This window comes from Rhinatrema bivittatum, chromosome 7 (genome assembly GCF_901001135.1).
Source record: "Rhinatrema bivittatum chromosome 7, aRhiBiv1.1, whole genome shotgun sequence".
Lineage (NCBI taxonomy): Eukaryota > Metazoa > Chordata > Amphibia > Gymnophiona > Rhinatrematidae > Rhinatrema > Rhinatrema bivittatum.
In genome coordinates this window covers 8,489,044-8,510,530 of record NC_042621.1, presented here as the reverse complement: position 1 = coordinate 8,510,530, position 21,487 = coordinate 8,489,044, and the positions used below count along the sequence as shown (strand labels likewise).

The window sequence follows — 21,487 nt, the reverse complement described above, 5'->3', positions numbered from 1 at the left end:
ATAACTAGAGAACTGGATCAAGGAAGGGCACTTGATTAGATCTACTTGGATTTTAGGAAAGCTTTTGATATGGTCCCATGCTTGAAGGAGTAGTGAGAATGAAAAGTGATTTAAGAAAGCTTGAAGAGTGGTCAGAGGTGCAGAGTCAAGCATTTGGGGTGCAATAATCCAAAAGAGTTGTATGTGATGGGAGTGGGGGTGAAAGACTAATATGTGTATCGACCAGGAGGGACTTTGGGGTAATAGTGTCTGGCAATCTGAAGTTGGCAAAGCAATTTGAGAAGGCGATAGCTAAAGCCAGAAGGATGCTGGGCTGCAAGGATAAAGGGATAACCAGTAAAAAAAATAAATAAATAGTGATAATGCCCTTATACAGGTTCTTGGTGAGGCCTCATCTGGAGTACTATGTTCAGTTCTGGAGCCCATATCTCAAAAAGGATAGACAGGATGGAGGCGGTCCAGAATGGTGTGGAGTCTGTATTGGAAGACTTATGAGGAGAGGCTGAAGGATTTAAATATGTACACCCTTGGAGGAGAGGAGGCTCAGGGGAGATACGGCACAAACTTTGAACCTTTTCTGCTGGAAAGGGAACTGTAGAAGTAGGGGTCACGAAATGAAACTCCAGTGAGGGATGACTCAGAACCAACTTCAGGAGATATTTCTTCATGCAGAGGGTGGTGTATGCCTGGAATGTTTTCCGGGAAGAGGCGGTGAGGACAAAAAAGGTGAATGAATACAAAAGGGCCGGGTGTAAACGCTGTAGATCTCTAGTGGCTAGATGTTGGAAATGAAGAAAGGGGATCATGGGGGTAACCTGCACAGAGAGCAGTTACCAACATAAGCAAACTGCTGGGCGGACTGGATGGACCATTTGGTCTTTACTTGCCATCATTACTATGTTACTGTGTAATACCTGTCTGAAATACTTTTTCTCGGTGGACCTAGAGAAGATATCACATTCACAACTGCCATAATATGGCAGAACAACTTCATTTCCTTTGCTGAAGGAGCATGGTTTTGCCTCGTGCCTTACTGACCGTCTCCAGCGGAGGAGGTTATTATTCAACACGAACATCATACGTCTTCGGGGATCTGTTTTTACAGAATTATGCTTCCATCTTCGCCATTTCTGACCTTCTTTTGTGATGTGTGATTCTTTTTTTTTCTTTTAATTCAGGCAGGGCCCAGGTAACAATGAAAGGGTGTATCCGGCCATCAAGGACCTGTGCAACTCAATTAGTTGCTTGGGTATTTGTTTTGTTCACTTCTAAAAATTTAAAATTCACCTTTTAGGGTTCAAAGCCGGGCGTGCACCAATATTGCAAGTTGTGCATGCATCGAGCACATTCGCATGTCCACCCAATTTTATAAGCCACCCACAGGCGCACACGCGTACCGATTCACGGGTATCTTGTATAGGGGGTGGAACGTTGGTGTTGTGTGGGCCGAGCACGGGCGTTCTGGGACAGGGCCAGGAGACATGCGCACAAGTAGCTACGCCCTCGGGTGCTCGTCCAGGAATATTTCAGCACAAAGTTACTGCTGCTATGGAGGAGGTGCAAGTCTTAATAAAACTATGTCCAGGCATCTCTGAGGAGTCTGGGTTAAAGAACCAGAGCAGTTTGGAGGACCTAGCTCCAGACTGGGCAAACTGCTCATGGCCTGGTCACGCATCTGTTATAAAATTCCCTCACTTGTTCGTCCCAGAGCCAACTTATCTTGCTGGGCACGCACAAGCTTAATATTAGGGGTACACATATGTGTGCCAGGGCTATTTTATAACCTATATACCCATGCATATGTGCGTCCGCTTTGAAGTTAGCATCCCAGTGTTTTCATACAGTTTCACTATGTTGTGTTTGATCTTGGTAGGGGCAGTAGGATGTTTAATAGAGACTCCGCTCATCCAGCAAGTCGCTCTTTCTCTTCCCTTCTCCTCCACCTCCAGCTTCTGGCTTTGCCCTTTGCACCTTGATGCACTGAGCACCAGGAGCAGACTTCCCGAGTCGGTGGCCCTCTGGCCATTCTGAAATCCAGTACAGAAGTTTCCCCTTTCTGCAGCTGCTTTTAAATCCTGAGCTCAGGTATCTTTGTCTCGACAAGATTGTAAGCTCCATGTGGGTCTGTACAACACTGCATGTATCTAGTAGCGCTTTAGAAATTAGAAATAGAATTGGCCGTAGTTTTATATAATTTAAATTGAGGGAAAAGGTACGTTCCTTGAAAGCACTGTTATGCTATCCCTATTTGTGGAAATGGTTTGACTGGCTCCATCCCCCTCAATAAAATATGTGGTACAAGATTTTGTCTAATGTAAGAATACAATGTGCATTAATGGAATCTACACAGCAGGTGACAAAACATTAATCCCATTGCTACATATTTCCTCTGGCCTTAAAATGTTGACTGACCATGACCATTGTGCACTGAAAGCAAGTGAACAATAAATGACTAAATTTAGATTTTATTAGAATGCTTATAGGAGCGCCAGCCACATTATTTTTGTGCTCAGTGAAAGTTGTTCAATGCTTAAAAAAAATAAAAATAAAAAGCCCCAGCAATCTCTATATTTTATGTATATTAAACGGATAAAAACTGTTCTTTCATGAGATTTCTCCACAATCTCATGAAACTGGATTGGATTTCTCACAAAAAAAAATTTAAGAGGACCGTATTCAAAAGAGATAAATTCTGGACTTAGCCAGACAAACCTCAGGTTTTAAAAATCTCCTCCCGCCCCTCCCCCGCTGACAGGGTAAGTTAATTTTTTTTAGCCGGGTAAATTATTATTGGGACAAAATGTATCTGGATAAAAAAACAGGTGGTGTGGGGGCTTTCTGGGGCCAGGCTGCGCTGATACTTATCACGGCCTGGCTGTTTTTTGCTGGGTAAATCTGTTCTGGAGGGCGCAGTGTAAAACTAATTGGTCCCCAAGACCTCCCCCATCCTCCCAGCCGCTCTCAGAACAACGCTGCATGCTGGGACGCCTGTAAGCCTTTGTCCTCCCAACGTCTGTGGTTTGTTCTGACAGCCTCGCAGATAGTATAAGCCTCCTAACGCAGGGTGCGTGGCCTGGAGGATGCAAGCTTGTGTCCTCCTAGTACCCTGAGGCTCCTTTTGGAGGTGAGACATTTTGGCAACTGCAGGGAGGAGGGATCAGGAGGGAAGGGGAAGGAAGTTTGCAAATGGTTTTTATGTTGGGCAGGTGGGAAGTGGGTGCTGCAGCCATTTAGTCCAGTAAGAACAGCATTTTAAGATGATGCATATTATTTAGATAAACTATTTTTTTTCTGTTGCCAAAATGTTAAGAATAATGTCACAAATCATCAATGCAACTTTAACTTTAAATACAAAGTACTGTAGACCTATGCACGCAAGAGCATGGAACATTATACTTCTGAGATATTAATGCTATTTTTTTGCTTTATCTCCCTATAACTCCAATTACCGTGAGAAGCTCTCACGAAGATGTCGCTAAAATTCCCTTGTAAAATACATTTACATTGATCTCTGTACTCAGGATGTAGAGTCAGTGATTTTCACATCTGTTTGAGAGAACGAGCCTACGTGGCTTGAGCTGATAAAAATAAGCCTGAATAGCACTCCCTGCATCCCTTAAAACATCAGATTGCGCAATTATTAAAAACAAAAACCCAACTTGCCTGAAGTATCTCTGTACCGCAGTCCTTCCTCCACTGGTTGCCAGGGCAGTGGAGGCCAAAGTTTAAAATTCTAACATTAATGCTTACTAATTTTAATTAATAATCATTGTAATTAATAATTACTCATTTTAATAATTCTAACATTAATGCTTACGCTGCAACCATCATGCATCAGTATCCTTCTGAAAATTTACAGATCAACCAGGGAACTAAGACCTGTTGGCCCCTCTCTTCTTGACGTTCCCTACTACGTGGTCAGTAGCTGGCGCCCCACCTCCCCCATGGCTGCCATAATTCAGACTCAATGAGCATGGCAGTCTTGTGCTCCCGTAATTTTGATGATAGAGTCTTCATTTCATGAACCTGATTACAAACTTCAGCATTGTGTTATGTTAATTTTGTATGTTTCGCTGTAAGCTGCCTAGAACACTGGATTGTGCAGCCTATAAATATGCTAACTTAAATATACTCAGAATTATAAATGGTCTTTTTTGTTTTGCATTAACGTGGTTGAAATTTTTTTTTAAGCATTGAACAACTTTCACTGAGCACAAAAATAATGTGGCTGGCGCTCCTATAAGCATTCTAATAAAATCTAAATTTAGTCATTTATTGTTCACTTGCTTTCAGTGCACAATGGTCATGGTCAGTCAACATTTTAAGGCCAGAGGAAATATGTAGCAATGGGATTAATGTTTTGTCACCTGCTGTGTAGATTCCATTAATGCACATTGTATTCTTACATTAGACAAAATCTTGTACCACATATTTTATTGAGGGGGATGGAGCCAGTCAAACCATTTCCACAAATAGGGATAGCATAACAGTGCTTTCAAGGAACGTACCTTTTCCCTCAATTGAAATTTGATACTGATGACCCTCGATGGCTTTATTGTCTTGAATGGACCCAAATACCATGCTGAACAGTTTTGTCTGTTTTAAAAAATGTTTTCCTTTTGCACTGGGTGGAGGTCAGAAGTGGTGAGGAGGAATGGGGCCTTTGCACGGGATCTTATGGTATAAAGGCAACACACCTTGCTGTCAAAAACTTGGAAAAGGAGTCCCTGCGGATGACAAAACTGAAGATGCGACCATCTTTCCTCAGCTGCAGGTCTTTTACCTTTCACAAAACTTTGAACAAGGCATACAAATGTATATTCTTCAAGGTCAACATTCAAAGGGGTTTGGACTTAAATGGATAGACCCTGAGCTCTGAATTCCCCACCCCACCAGATATGTACGTCTTAGCCGGGAAATGACTTACCTGGATAAAGAGAAGGCGATATGGAGGGGCTCCGGGGACGAGGCTGAACTTCAGCTGGTGACAACTGATATTGGATAAAGTTATCTCAATTGGTCTGGTCATGCTGGAGAGCCATTGTAAATTTAACTTTGAATTTAGCCAATGGAAAGCAAATCCAGTTATACTGCTGAATACCGGAGTGAAGTTACCATGGTACCATTATCCGTATAACTTTTCCACTGGCCAGTCTATTGAATATTGACCTCTTTAGGGGTCAGTTTTCAAAATGGTTCTCACTCAGTGCCTCACTTAGCTACCCAAAATCTGTCTGGCCGAGTTAAACTGATTTCCAGCTAACAGGGTCATTTTTCATTAGGGCCTTAGCACATGTGTTAAATAGCACAACGCATGCAAATATCATATTAGTTATGCAAGTGGGAGGGGTTATCGGTAATGAACAGCTCCGAACGTAAAATGCGATAGAGTAACACACACAGCAACACGGGTTTTAACACCGGAAATAACCACACCTGTTTTCTGTGTGCTGTGCCTATGTTAGGGACTTAAAAGGCTTTTATTGCACGTGCTGTGGGGGGGGAGAAATATGTAACTTTACTACTTATACCACTGTAAGAGGGGGCACTTTGAACTCGGGGTAGGGTTTTGTGAGGGTAGTTTTGCATACACAGTCAGAGGTACGAACAGCAAAGTTGGCACCCCTGAAGATTTTCTGTCATTTGGAGCAATGGTTTAATGCTGGCTAAGCTAGGAATCCCCATCTACAAATCCACCTTTTTGGGGCTGCTTTTACATCTTAACCCTGATTGTCCTACTTACAGCCTCATTCATTTTTAACCATTGTCTTAATAAATGAAATTCCCAAAGTTTCCTTTGCCCTGTATGTTTTGTCTTGATTGTATTGTAAGCTCTACAGAGCAGGGACTGCCTTATGTCGAGCAGCGCTGTAAAAATGTTAAGTAGTAGTAGTAGTAATAAGTAGTAAATGAAGAGGCAAAGCTAAGCTAGTGAGAGTGGGCTAGACTGTAATAATTGGCCAGTTGTGGGAGGGCCCGCGACCGGCTTCGCTCACCCAGAATGCTGCCAGGATGCCACCATTGTGCTCTCTCCCGGCCGCACCGTGCTGTCCCCTAGGGCGCACGCACACACCAGCTACTGTTTTTTTTTGTAGGCCCCCGCAGCAGGAAGCTGCAGCATCCTCTCTGGATGATGTCAGAGCCGGCGGGGGATTTAAATCCCAGTCCCGCTTCATGCCGGCACCACCCCAACCGGTCCTCCTGCCTCGCAGTTCCTGTTGCTTTCCGGATCCCGTCTTGCAGAAGCTGGGGGGGGGGAGGGGGTTACCAGTTAGTCTGCGCCAACCTCACCACAGTGAAACGTAGACTGTCCAGCGCAGCAGGAGCAGATTAGGATTATAATGCTGTTGGGGGGAGGGAGAGGACAAGGACAAGGGCGTTTGTAGAAATAAACTTCTAGCCAATAGCATGAGCTGCCAATGGCAGTCTAACCCAAATTGTATCTGAGATTTACATGCCTAGGAAAAAAAAGAAGAAAATTCAACAGTTTTCAATAGCATTCAGCATAAAATGCTAAAAGTACTCTACGCATGAAAAAGCAGGAAAGATAAAATTGTAACATTAAAACTAATAGCGGCAAAGGATGGAAAAGACATTATTGAAATCACTAAGACTTGGTGGGAGCAGTCTCATTACTTGGGCAGTAAATATTGCAAATTACAAATTATTCCGAAGCAGGATTGCACACGTAAGAAAGAGGTGGGTGCCTTTTTTATTTCAGGCCTGAATTGCATCTCATCTTCAGGGAGAAGAAACAGCTGAGGGGGGATGCAGCACTACAGAGGAGCAGGAGCTGAAAGTGCTTTACCGAATGGGAGAGCAGCCATACTAGGGCAAGTAATAATATGGGAGACACTGCTTATTCAGAAAAAGATTAGCGTTAAGATAATGACTTCATTAATATAGAGGAGTACATTTCTGGATATCTGTATGGATGGTCACTTCCGCTGGCAGGTAAGATACCAGATTAGAGGTGGTCTTGGATCAGACCCTCGCAAATCATGTGTGGGCTATGAAGGACTACATTCAGGGAACAGAGACCGCGGCATGACACCGTTCGATAGAGAACAAAAAAATTATATATATATACATAAAGCGGAAAAGGAAAAATTCTAGATTTCTAAAAGGGGCAACGCTGGGATTTTACAAAACCTGCTGGCTATAGTAAACTGGAATGCAGAATTGATTGCAAGAGAATGGGACTGGGGGATATTTAATAAGATTGCGCAAAGGTCGCCACCAGGGGTCCAGCAAAAAACAGTACAAAAGGATAAATCCACCATGGCTTCATAATGGAATCAAGAGAAACGCAGGAGAACTATAGAAGCCTTTTCCAATAATGAAAGGGGTTGGCGCCGATGAAGAATTTTGAAACTACAGCGCATCTAGTAAAGACTGTAAGAGGAAGCGGAAAGCTAACATTAACGATGCAAGAAATATTGCAAATGGAAAGGGATGCTACAGGTCCCCATGAAGATGGAAACAGGAGTGAAAATTAGCAGCAGAGGGACAAGGCGGAAATCCTTGCTGGCTTTCCTGCTGGAGTATGCAGAAAGGTCCCTTTAAACGAAAATACAGAACAAGCAAAAAGTGACACATTCAAATTCACATCTCATTTTAATTCCTGTAGCAGTTCTTGTACTAATGTCTAAAGTCCTTCGAATTAATTTGACAGGAAAAATTCCAGTAGGACTTTCTCATTAAAAAGCATTATAAATGTCTTAATTAGACATTGTCATTAATGGTGATATTATTCAGTTTAAAATCGAGTACTTAAAAGGCAGTTACTGACAGTGCTGCTATTGTAGCTGGTAGATTTCTGCTAAACAAAGATGAATGCCTTTGGCTGGGTCAATTAAATATCTTTACTGCTAATTTATGAATTTGTTTATTGAGAAAAATATAAAGCCACGTAGCTTTCTACTTTTTTTTTTCTTTTCCCTATAGGGCACACGTAGCACCGCTGTGCTCCAAAGCATTGAATAGAAAGCTTTAGTGAAACTCTGCAAGTTAAGTATTTGAGGAGAGTACTAGGAGAAAAAGTCGGCTGTGAGCCAACGCCTGTAGTTCACAGCCTTCCTGGTGTAAATTAATCTCAGTTTCTTTAGGTCTAGGAATCTATTGCGATTTGGATATTTTCTGGATGGCAGATGGCGGTGAACATTCCAACTCACCCCCTATTTATTTATTTACCTCTAAGAGGGGCAAATCAAAACCTGCAGACACTTTCACCATGATCACCTTCATAGGTCATTGTGAGAGATGCCAGCACCCCTTCCTCGCTTGCCTTTGCTGGTGCGGAGGGTGACTGTGACGTGTGCGAGGGTCCTTGCTTCCAGGACCAGAGGTAGGACTGTGCTTTTGTTATGAAATGACATGGAGACACCCACAAACATTTGTTGCTTTTTGTGCTTTCAATAAGAAATGACAGAAACCACTCCCCCCCCCCCCCCACCCAACAAAAATGTTTCATTTTTATTTTTTCATTTTAGCATGCGCTAAAATCATTTAGTGCATGCCTACTCCAAAATGCAAATCAAACCACAAAAATAGAAATCCTGCCAGGCTCTGACTAGCAGTGTACATGGGAAAAAATGTTCATTTAGTTGTTCCTTTTATTTTGTTTGTTTTTGTTACTACATTGGCCACCTTCCAGTCTTCAGGCACAGTGGCTGATTTTAATGATAGGTTACCGATTACTGGTAGCAGATCTATAATATCATATTTGAGTTCTTTTAGAACTCTGGAGTGAATACCATTTAGTCCTGGTGATTTGCTAATATTTAGTTTGCCAAATTGATCTAGTACAGTGGTTCCCAACCCTGTCCTGGGGACCCCCCAGGCAGTCGGGTTTTCAGGATATCCACAATGAACATGCATGAGATAAAATGTGCATGCACTGCCTCCGTAACATGCAGTTTTTCTCTCATGCATATTCATTGTGGATATCCTGGAAACCCGACTGCCTGGGGGGTCCCCAGGAGAGGGTTGGGAACCACTGCTCCAGTACATCTTCCAGGTTCACAGGTTATTTGCTTCAGTTCCTTCAAAGATTCTTTCCAGTATGGACATCTCCCCAGCATCCTCTTCAGTGCAGATTGAAGTAAAGTTCTCTCATTTAATTTTTTTGCTATGGACCTGTCTTACCTGAGAACCTCTACTCCATAGTAATCTAGTGGTCCAGCTGACTCCCTCACAAGCTGGACTTGACAGTGTTTTTATTTGTTTGTAGCTCTATGGCAAGTTTCTTCTCTAATTACGCCTGCCTTATTAATGTTTTACATCCAACTTGCCAGTGCTTTTGTTCCTATTTTCCAAATTAGATTTACCTTTCATTTCTTAAGAGATGTCTTTATCTTTAATTCTCTCCTTTTACCTCACTATTTTAGGGATGTGCATCCATCCTGGTTTGGCCACCCCGAAAAACAAAGGACATTTTTCCAAAATTTCAGGAAAATTCATTTTTCGGGGTTAGTGTAAAATTTGGGGCGGCTAAAAAAAAAAAAATGCCCAAACCGCGGGAAACCAAAATTTCCCGCGGCGGGCCGATAACGAAGGCCGAACCAAAAGGTTCGGCCGAATCACATCTCTACACTATTTAATCATGCCTGCAGTCTTTTGGCCTTTCTTTGATATATTTATTATTATTATTCTTTTTTTAATGCATGAATATATGTTTTCTAGGCTTCCAAAAATGGTATTTTTAAACAATCTCCATGCTTCATGTAAAATTGTAATCCTCAAAAGTACTCCTTTTAGTTTTTCCTAACTAATTTTCTTATTTTATCATAGTTTAGTCTCTCTTTTTTTAAAGTTAAATGTTGCTGCAGTAGTTTTACTTATTATCCTCCCTCTGGTGATTATTACAACCAGATGCTCAAAATAAGCACAATCCAGATAAAAACATACCAGCACCTAGTTTCAATGCAAAAATAACTCGAACAAGATTGTACTCCACTGAGTACACAAGATTTCCAAAATCACTCTTTGTGTATGTGTCAGCATCTGGAGTGGGGTCTGTCTGTGGTGAGTTGCATCAGAGGCCAGGCAGGGTCATGGTGCAAAAATGGTGAGTACTGAGTGTCCAACAGTGTGTCTGCTGAACCTACATGCGTCCTACTGATTATGTATTTACCTTAGCTAATTTAGCTGCTAAGGTTACAAGTAACTGCTGGCGTACACTGATGTCTAAAGGCATTAGCTAATCCAGTTTGTACATCATTTATGGTTTTATTAGTGCAGTAGGAAATTGCATGCTCTTCTGTGGCTTGCACCTTATTGCTGATGAATGAGCCTGAATAAATCCACGTACCATCTTGTTATTTTTGTGGCGGCTCATGGGACTGCACTGCGAGCTGCTGCCCAAGGCTGCTGGAGGCCAGCTGCTGCGGCAGAATGCCACCATCAATGCACATCGCCGACTGCCACGGCCACTGTGACCCGGGGCAAGTCACTTTACCCTCCATTGCCTCAGGTACAAACTGAGGCCAGGAATGATGAACCCTGCGCTACACGGGGGGGGGGGGGGGGGCAGGGGCGCGAAGCAGGGGGCGGTCGGGCGATAGCCTGCAGCCGGCCGCACTGAGGGCGGTGCGGTTGCGCCTTCTGCGGTGCGGCTGGCTGCAGGCTATCGCCCGACCGCCGATGAACATATTTCCCTCCCTGACTCCGCCCCGACTCCTCCCCTCCCCCTAATTTAAATCTTACCACCGCGATGAGGGGCCTATCACGGCTTGGAAAATAACCTCCTTAGTTTGAAAGCCCTCTGGGGATAGGGAAATACCTACAGTACCTGAACGTAATCCGCTTTGAAGTGCGAAAAGCAGAATATAAAAATCTAAATAAATAAATAAATAAATAAATAAAAATCCCGGCCAGGCCACCGCCACCCCTTAGGTGAGCGCTCGCATGTGCGTGGATAATATAGGACCCCCAGCAGGAAGAGCGGTGCCTCCTGATGATGTCAGCCCAATCGGGCTATGTAAGCAAAGGCCTCGCAGCATAGTCCCACCTCAGCAATGGGTCGCCAGCCTAGGGATCTAGTGCGTGTTGCTTCTATGTTCCCGATTGCTCCCGTGTTCCTGTCATCCAGCCTTGCTTAGCCCAGTTTGCCTCATCCAGCCTTGTCCTGCCCTGCCCGTCTTGTCCAGCCTTGCTCTGCCCAGTTTGCCTCCTCCAGCCTTGTCCTGCCCTGCCTGTCTTGTCCAGCCTTGCTCTGCCCAGCTGTCTCGCCCAGTGTGCGTCTTTGTCCACCTTTAGCTTGGCTACCTAATACTGACCTCTTGATTGGACCTGATCATGGTTGCCTGCCACCTGGACCTAATCTCTTGCTTTGGACCTGCCCATGTTTGCCTGGCCACCTGGACCTGACCACTTGCTTGCCACCTGCCTCGACCCTTGGCCTGTCCTGATAATCTCCAGCCTACTGCCTGTCTTGACCTCGGCGTGCCCTTGGACTCTTGCTCTCTCTCTATATTGTCCTTAGGACCCACCTGCGTCCTGCCTGCCGCCAGAACCCAGGGACTCAGCCTGTGGGGGGAGGCGGCTGGTATAGGCATCAGCTGTTGGTGTAGGCCTCATAGGTTCATCTACGAGGCTGTAAAATATGCCACAGCATAAAGGGCTCACACACTCGCCAGTCATCACACATCTAGAAGAACCACAGTCTTCTGGTGCTCCTTGTATGTAACAAATGTGGCATCTGCAGCTATTTATCCCGCTAAATCCCGCTAAATCATAGGTTCATCTGTGAGGCTGTCAACTATGCCACAGCATAAAGGGCTCTCACACTCGCCAGTCATCACACATCTAGAAGAACCACAGTCTTCTGGTGCTCCTTGTATGTAACAAATGTGGCATCTGCAGCTATTTATCCCGCTAAATCCCACTAAATCATAGGTTCATCTGTGAGGCTGTCAACTATGCCACAGCATAAAGGGCTCACACACTCGCCAGTCATCACACATCTAGAAGAACCACAGTCTTCTGGTGCTCCTTGTATGTAACAAATCTGGCATCTGCAGCTATTTATCCCGCTAAATCCCGCTAAATCATAGGTTCATCTGTGAGGCTGTCAACTATGCCACAGCATAAAGGGCTCACACACTCGCCAGTCATCACACATCTAGAAGAACCACAGTCTTCTGGTGCTCCTTGTATGTAACAAATCTGGCATCTGCAGCTATTTATCCCGCTAAATCCCGCTAAATCATAGGTTCATCTGTGAGGCTGTCAACTATGCCACAGCATAAAGGGCTCACACACTCGCCAGTCATCACACATCTAGACGAACCACAGTCTTCTGGTGCTCCTTGTATGTAACAAATCTGGCATCTGCAGCTATTTATCCCGCTAAATCCCGCTAAATCATAGGTTCATCTGTGAGGCTGTCAACTATGCCACAGCATAAAGGGCTCTCACACTCGCCAGTCATCACACATCTAGAAGAACCACAGTCTTCTGGTGCTCCTTGTATGTAACAAATGTGGCATCTGCAGCTATTTATCCCACTAAATCATAGGTTCATCTGTGAGGCTGTCAACTATGCCACAGCATAAAGGGCTCTCACACTCGCCAGCTAAGTAGATATCCTGCTGTAATTTAGCCGGATATAAAAGAGGCGATCCAGGGAGGGGCTGAAATATCTGGCTAACCTAGCTGAATATCAGGTGTATCTGGCTAGGTTGGTCAGATTACTTCGTACCTGCTTTAGAGGAGGTCTAAAGTTATCCGGCCTTGTATGGCTGGATAACTTGCGACTTATCCGGATAACTTTAAAATAATATCTCGGCCATCTCTGTAAATTGCCCTGTCTCTCCCAGCAATCTTGAAACCTCCCTCATTTCTGGGCTGTCTCCACCGACCCTCCCGCCACACACTTTTCCCTGTTTCATTTTTAAATTTTCAATCACGAGTCACAACCCTGCCCTCCCCCCTGGACTTTGGAAGATCCCTCCCACAGTTTAAAAGAAATTTAGCCCCCTATTCCATCCCATCCCCCCCCCCCCCCCCCCCGTTGGCCAAAAATATCCCTGCCAGGTGCGAGGGCCTCACTTATCCACTCCTGGTGGCTCTAGAGACAGCACTGGAAGCATAAACTATGCACAGTTTAAACTTCCAGTGCTCCCAATATATCCGGTTAGGTTTTAAAGTTAGGTGGATACATGTAACCGAATAACTAAAGTTATCTCATTGAATATACGGGACAAGTTATTCATCTAGCTTTAGCCTGATAACCTGTCCACGAAACGGCATCCCGAATATTGACCTCTTAATGTCTACACTATGTATTTAACTTTATTATATCGCCCATTATATGCTACTGACACATGTTGTCATATCTGGGCTTCTCTTACTTTGTGATGGAGTAGACTAACAAAGTGAAGATGCTCAATCTTTACACACTGGTAATGGCTTAGATGGGAATGCTTGTGTATGTGTTTTATTGTAATTTAACAGTTTCAGCTTAGTTTTTACATTTTTTTTTTTCACAATCAATCCTGTGGTAGGATTCCTGTCATCTGTGTGACCGAGTGGGAGAATTTTTTCCTTCCATGCCCTTGCTGACTCTTCAGGAAAGAATGCGGTTTTTAATTTCTTTTTCAGCGTGTTGGAAGCATTCTCCAAGTTTTTTTTTTTTCAAAACCACACTGGCAGTCAACTTTAACTTTGACGTGAAAAGTTTCTGTGTAGCCGATGTTCAATGTTACAGATGTGCAGGCAGCTGTTTGTATGTCAGAGGCATCTGGATGTGCAAGTGGTGCACAGGATAGTTCAAAATTTTCAAAATTGAGCCGACAGTTACATCTGTTCGGCAATACAGAGGATGGCAAATTGGAGGTGGTAGGGTGTAAAGATTAAAAGGATCTTAATGGATTTTTTTGTTAATAAATCTTCAGCTGCGGAGGTGTCGTCTTTTGTTAGCTTGTAATTTTGTACAAGTTAAAATTGAGCATAATGTAGTATAATCCTTGAACATCCAGTAAGCAATATCTTCTCTAGTAGCAGCTGTCTGAACCTGCTATGTAAACAAAACCTGATTTTTATCGGAGGGTGTCATTGCTGATTTTCCTTTGTGAAATGGAGAGATGCTACAAGGTGTTGTATGCTTGCTGCTGAATGAAAAGGATGTCCCAGGGAGGGGGGAGGAAGGGGAGCAGAAAGCAGAAGGGCTCATCGGCAGCCGTGAAACAATTGTTTGCACCAGAGTTATTTGGAAACCTAACTAGTTAAGCATTTTATTTTTTTTTTCTTTTGTACCTACTGAAACACCCTCGGAGCAGTTCATAAAGATATCAAGTTCAAGGGATTGCTACATTCAACGCTCAGTTAAAAGGAAGAGCTGCTTTCTTACACTGCTAATGTTAAATAAGAAAATGAATGCTCTATTGTCCCTTTCTTGTTGGAAAGCGGGTGCTACGCTATGAAACACAAAGCTACTTTTATGCTGTCACGGGAAGGCAGATACTGATAATCATATTGATATGTCTGCAAGCTTAGGGCAAGAGAAATACAGCACAGGACCAATGGGGCTCAAAACATTCAATCAATATATCATTCATCTATCTTTCTGTTTGAAACTGTGCTCAGCTTTTCACATATATAAAATAATTTATTTATGTTTAGTTGTTGGTCTTATTTTAAGTGGGCACAATTTTGCTGGTACTTCTATTTCCTTTATTTCCTTCTTCATAGAGGGGTAGATTAAAATAATGTGCGCGATCGTGTACTTTTGTTCGCGCACCAGGCGCGAACAAAAGTATGCTGGATTTTATAAGATACACGCGTAGCCGCGTGTATCTTATAAAATCCAGGGTCGGCGCGCGCAAGGGGGTGCACATTTGTGCAACCTGCGCGCGCCGAGCCCAGCGCGCACTGCCTGTTCCCTCCGAGGCCGCTCCGATTTCGGCCCTATCTAAACCCCCCCTTACCTTAGTTGGCAGATTTACGCCTGCTAAAAGCAGACGTAAATCTGCGCGCGCCAGCAGCCCGCTGGCGCGCCATCACCCGACCCGGGGGCTGGTCCGGAGGCCTCGACCACGCCCCCGGGCCGGCGCCACGCTCCCGGGCCCGCCCCCAAAATGCCGCGTCACGCCCCCGAAACGCTGCGTCATTTCGGGAACGCCCCCGATACGCCCCCTCCCCGCCCCTTTTACGAAGCCCCGGGACTTACGCGCATCCCGGGGCTCTGCATGCGCCGGCGGCCTATGCAAAATAGGTGCGCCGGCACGTGAGGGCCCTGCACGCGTAAATCCGGCCGGATTTATGCGCGCAGGGCATTTAAAATCCGCCCCAGAGAGTATGTTCAGCAGAACTCACAAGTAAAATGGTTGGAGCAACTAAAGGTAATTGAAAATGGTGATAATTAAATGTCAGTTGCTGCATTCTAGTACATAACAATGTGGTAAGTTAAACACCACGTCCATCTCAAGTCATTAGACTTTAGCCTACTAGGAAGGTACCAGTACTGCGAGTGTCAGAGCATGGGGACTGGCTGGGTACACAAATTCCCTTACAGGAACAGGACCAGACTCTTGGCAAGTGGACAGGATCTTCTGCCTGACCAGCCACCTTCACCGCAGGTTGAGCCCTTGGGTTCTGGTGGCCAGCAGGACTTAAGCTGTAACTGGAGTAGCGTGGGCATTGTAGATAATGCAGGGGCAGGCAATGAGACAGGGACTGGAGGCACAAGCTGGAACTGGAGGCAGGCAGGGACTAGATGAGGGCTGAAATAGGAGGTAAAATGCGGTGTGAAGAAAGGACTGGACTGGAGACATGGCTGGAACTGGAAGTACAGGCTGGAACCAGAGACAAGGGCAAGGCCAGTGACTGGAAGCAAGGGCAAGGCCTGGGACAGGAGATACAGAAAGCTCACTGGAAACTGGGCCACAGGAAGGACTAGAGAGGACAAGACAAGGACTGGACAGGACAGAACTAGACAAGACAAGAAATACAGAAGGCAGGGCAAGGAAATACTAGAAGGCCTAGAGGCCAAGGGCAGAGCTGAGCAGGGCAAGAAGGCTTCAGAGCCACAGGACAGGTTAAGGAGGCCGGAAAGCAATGCAGAAGGTCACAAAGGCCACAGGCAAGACAGAGGGACCAAGAAGCCACAGGGTAAAGCAGATGGCTTGGAAGGCCACAGGGCAAGAGAGACCAAGAGGTCATGCAGCAAGAAATCAAGGCAATGTGGGCTAAGGCAGAGAGCCAAGGTGATTTGATAAAGAGGCAATGAGTTGTGAGAGAGGCAGGGCTAAATATGGCTGGCCTTACTGAGTCATGGGATCATCAAGAAGGTGGCTAGGACAGGAGCGAGCATGGCTGCATGAGGACCTCTGCTGGTGGGGAGGCTGCCTAGCAGCCAGGGTCATGACACAGAGAAGCAAATCCATTATGCAGTCTTGCAAGAGAACACATTGATACATGTTGGTCCATCTTTTGAAATAGCCATTTCAGGGTTTAATAATAGTTTGAAGCTATTGTGTATCTTACACAGTTTCCATCTTCCCAAGCTAGTGTAAGGGAGCCCCAAAATCTGCCTATTACTAGTATAGAGTCTGTGTTCTCAAAATACCCTGCCCGTTTTGTTTTTTTTTTAGTAAAGTCAGTGTAGGTAGGAATTCGGTACTCCCCAGTGGAAGATGTCATAGATTTGATAAACCTACTGTGCACATGTGCCACAAATTCAGAGGGAAAAGAAGTCCAACAGGGCAAGGAAATGGAGTTAGCCTCAGTCACTTAAGGGCTGAAAAGCTCTGTGAAAGGTACTTGAAATGAGCTCTTTCTTCATATGGAAACTTACCAAGAGTGAAGCTTCTCTCAACAGAGGTGTGCCTGAAGGAGCAGAGATCCTGTCCAAGGAAGGTGACTGAGAGCAAAGGTCAGGGTACCCACACCTTACTGGAAAGAAGGAGGTCCAGAAATGGGGTGAGCAGCAGATGAGAGGATTGTGAAAAGGAAAGAGGCCTGGGAATGAAGGAAGGAGCGAAGACTGGGGATGGGGATGATCATGTATCCGGAATTGGGGAGGGGGAGAGTTTAAGGTTCTGGGATTGAGGAAGGGAAGGAGAGAGTAGAAGGGTTTGGGAGGGGTGCCAGGATCTAGGGAGAGGTAGGAAAGTTCTAGCATCTGATGGGTAGAATCTCAGTTAAATGGAGAAAGGATCTGAATTACGTTGTGATGTGTTTGTGTGTGCAGGGGGAGGGGGAGAAGGCATGTGTCCCTCCTATGATCCAGTCCTGCTGCCCTCTTGCAACCTTTCTCTAACCTCCCACCCAACCTGGCTTACACATATATGGTACCAATCTTTCTCTCTCGCACACAAACATTGCCACCTTCCCCCATTCTCTTTTCTGTCACACAGACACCCCCCCCACACCCCCCACAGCCATTATTATCCCCTAGCCTTTCTCCTTACCCCTCAATGATCCCCAATTCAGCTGTTCTTAACTTCTTAAAATAATTTATTTATTTATTTTTGGTTTTTATATACCGGAAGTTCCTGTATACAATACATATCACTCCGGTTCACATTTAACATGGATGACTATCGCCAGGGAGGCAGTTTACATGGAACATATTGTGAATAATGAACGGGTAATCTATAATAAACTACAAGCTATTGTGAAAACAACTAAGAACAACTTAGAAAGAAAACGACATGGAACATAAAACTGAAGTAATATAAACATAAAATTATTGCTGTAAAAAATGATGGTTGTTGATCTTAATGCTCTTAGCTCTCTGGGAAAACTTGATGGAATAACCAAGTCTTGAGTTTCACTTTAAAAGTGGTATGGCACGACTCAAGGCGGAGGTCCGGTGGTAAGGAGTTCCAGAGAGACGGGCCCGCTGTGGATAGAGCGCGTTTCCTCAGGGTAGATTTTGCAGGTTGGGTGTTCATTCTGTTCTGGTATGCCCTTCTGGTTGGTTTGTTAGAGGAGTGTAGTTGAAGCTTGAAGGTTAAGTTGAGTGGAGAGATATTATGTAGGGCCTTATGAATCATCATACAGGTTTTGAACTGAATCCTGTATTTTATGGGAAGCCAATGGAGTTGTTGGAGGATCGGGGTGATATGGTCCCTTTTTTTGGCATTGGTAAGGATCCTTGCAGTAGCATTCAGTACCATCTGGAGTGGTTTGGTAGTGTATGCGGGAAGGCCTTGCAGGAGAGAGTTGCAGTAATCTACTTTTGGGAGAATGATGGCTTGAAGAACTGTGCGGAAATCCCTATAGAGTAGAAGGGGCTTTAGTTTCTTTAGCACTTGTAGTTTAAAGAAGCATTCTTTTGTAGTGTTATTTATGAATTTATTGAGGCAGAGTCTGTTGTCTAGTAGTACTCCCAGATCTCTGACTTGAGGTGCAGTGGCATATCCTGAGGTATCTGGAGGGTTGTTGGATGTTGGCAAGGCAGAATGATCCGGTTCTATTATGAGGATTTCTGTTTTGTTGGTGTTTAGAACCAGGTTAAGGCTGGTTAGAAGATCGTTGATGGATGAGAGGCATTTTTTCCAGTATGCCATGGTTTCGTGTATGGTCTCCGTGATAGGGATGAGAATTTGTATGTCATCCGCGTATAAGAAATGGGTGAGTTTGAGGTTAGTAAGTAGATGACAGAGTGGAAGAAGGTAAATGTTAAAGAGGGTGGGGGAGAGTGATGATCCTTGTGGTACCCCCATCTTGGCTTGGATGGGGTGAGATTCCTTGTTGTTTATCTTAACTTTGTATGTTCTGTTCTCTAGGAAGGACTTAAACCAGTTGAAAGCTGCTCCTGTGATGCCGATGTCTGTTAGTTGTTGTAGTAAGCTGGGATGGTTCACGGTGTCGAACGCTGAGGAAAGATCCAAAAGCGCGAGGAGACAAGGTTGGCCTTTTTCGAGATTGAAGATAATGGTGTCCGTTAGTGTGGCTAATAAAGATTCTGTGCTTTTTTTCTTCCGGAATCCATATTGGTTAGAGGTGAGGATATTGTTGTCGTCAAGGAATTCAGAAAGTTGTCTGTTGACAATTTTCTCCATAATTTTAGCTATCATGGGGAGGTTAGCTATAGGTCTATAATTAGCCGGATCTGTAGTAGGAAGGTTGGGTTTTTTGAGGAGAGGTTTGAGCAATGCTAACTTAAGTTGGTCCGGAAATAATCCCTCTTTGTCTGCTCCAGGCTCACCCCCAGATGTTTGCCACCCCTGGCACAGATCTAGTGTGCCTATTGATGGATCCAGGGCTGAAGTATGTGCCAGAGAGAACTGGTGCTTAGGGGAGTTTACAGGAGGAAGACCTGCTTAACTGAGCAAAGGTTTTGTGTCTGAAAGAGCAGTCATCCAGAAACTCAAGAGTGGAGAAGTACATAGAGAGAGAAAGGGGACCTGCCCAACAGAACACATACAAGGAAAGACTCAAGGGAGGAGGGTTTCTGCTTCAGAGATTACCTGTCTGAGAGGGTGGTGGATTGTTGTGAGAGAGAGACCAAGATTTGTTTTTGAGTATTTTTGGACTTTGCTTTGCTGTGTGGTTCACTAGCCATTGTTTCCCCCGTTTTATTTCCCTGTTATCAGTGCCAGTGAACAACAAGTTTGGAGTCTGAGTGGGATTTTGTGTGCTTAGACTGGGCTAATGAGCAGAAGAGCCCCCAGTGAGGAAACACTCTTAAGGACTTTTCCCTTCCTGTGCAGGAGCCCCAAAAAGTCATAGGACCTGTGCTAGGGCATGAGCCTCCCAATAAGCCCCTGCGCCAAGGTTTAAATAGGGCAGGGGGCTATACTATGAAGCTCAAAATGTATCTTATACTCGGGGAAAGAAAGCTATAATTAAAGTTCTACAGGACAAGCTGCTATAAATATATATATATATGCAAGTTAGTGACATTAAAACTTTTTTTCCTGTGCCTGACTAAGGTTAATTCCTGTGGCAAATGGAAACATGAATCCTTTTCTTATGTTTTAGTTTTCAAAGTTAAAGAGGAAATGCTTCCAGATGGGAAGAAGCAGATGTTCTTATGAAAGATACTTGTTTATGGCTGTGTTTCATAGTAATGATGCTTTCCTTTGGTAAATTCCATAGGTGGGAGAAAGAGGGACTTTTATGGCTTGAAATTGTAAATGAGGAAGTAAGGGATCTTATTGGATGGAAGACAGTGCTATGTCATTTGCTAGGCAACATTGCCACCCCGAGAATCTTCCAGTAAGGGGGGAGGATATTATAATGAGCTTCTCTGGGGGTGTGGCACTTTATGTCCAGGAGGGTATAGAAAAGAGACTAAATGCTCAGTCGAATCTAAATGGGTAGAAATCCCATGTGTGTTGGGTAAGAGTATAGTGATAGGAGTATACTACCATCCACCTGGACAGATGATGAAATGCTAAGTGAAATCGGGGAAGCTAACCAATTTGGCAGTGCACAACCCTGCATGCACAAATGTACCCCCAATTTTATAACATGCGCATGCAGCCGCACGCATGTTATAAAATCCGGGGTCGGCGTGCGCAAGGGGGTGCACAGTTGTGCAACTTGCGTGCGCCAAGCCCTAGGGGAGCCCCGATGGCTTTCCCCATTCCCTCCGCCCCCCCCCCCCCCCCACCTTCCCCTCCTTTCCACTACCTAACCCGCCCCCCAGCCCTACCTAAACCCCCCTAACCTTTATTTTACAAGTTGCGCCTAGGTTGCGCGCGCCAGCTGAGCGCCGGCACGTGATCCCCTGGCCTAATGGCCCTACGGAGGCCTCTGGCCATGCCCCTGCCCTGCCCCTTTTTCAAGCCCTGGGTCATATGCTCGTCCCGGGGCTTTGAGCGTGTCGCCGGGCCTATGCAAAATAGGATCGCCGCGCGTAGGGCTTTAAAAATCTGCCCCTAAATGTGCATGCACTAGTTTTGCTTGCGTTATTTTGTGATAGTAGTATTTTGTGCTATTTAATATTTTATCTGCTCCAGCATCTATTCTCCATCCCTGGGAGACCCTTTGGTTGTTGCTGTGTTCTAAATCACCCAGCTTAAAGGTGGAGTTATTTATGTGACCCACCCTCTCATAGGTAGGGGTTTACACATAGTTTGCTTCAGCCCAACAGTCTGTAGTGGAAAATGAATCCATTCACAAATTTATATCAAAATAACAATGTTTCTGTATTATCTGTAGAATTAAAAGATTAGCCCAAAATATTTTCCAATGCACCTTCTCAAACATATATGGTCCACGTGATAGCTTGGAAGAGGAACCATTTGAGAGCTGTGAGGTTTTGCTATGTGTATGAGAGGGAGCTGAAAAAAATGTATGCGGAAAACAATTAAAAAACTATTAAATCATAAGTGTGTAGCACTGAAGTAGACCAGGGCTTGAGTTGAAATGATGCAGATATACACATTTTTAAAAAATAAATTATTATCATCTTTGTCTTTTCACTGAAACAGCCTCATGAGATAGATTTGCATGCACGGGAGGCAGTGCATGCAAATCCATCTCATACCTATTCATTGTAGATATCCTGAAAACCTTGCTTGTTTGT

General features: G+C 44.6%; 1 protein-coding gene across 1 annotated transcript in view; it reads left to right on the top strand.

Annotated features, from left to right (window-relative positions):
- Positions 1 to 21,487, top strand: part of CDH13 (cadherin 13) — a 1,208,179-nt gene that overhangs the window by 32,460 nt on the left and 1,154,232 nt on the right. The gene's annotated exons all lie outside the window — the stretch shown is intronic.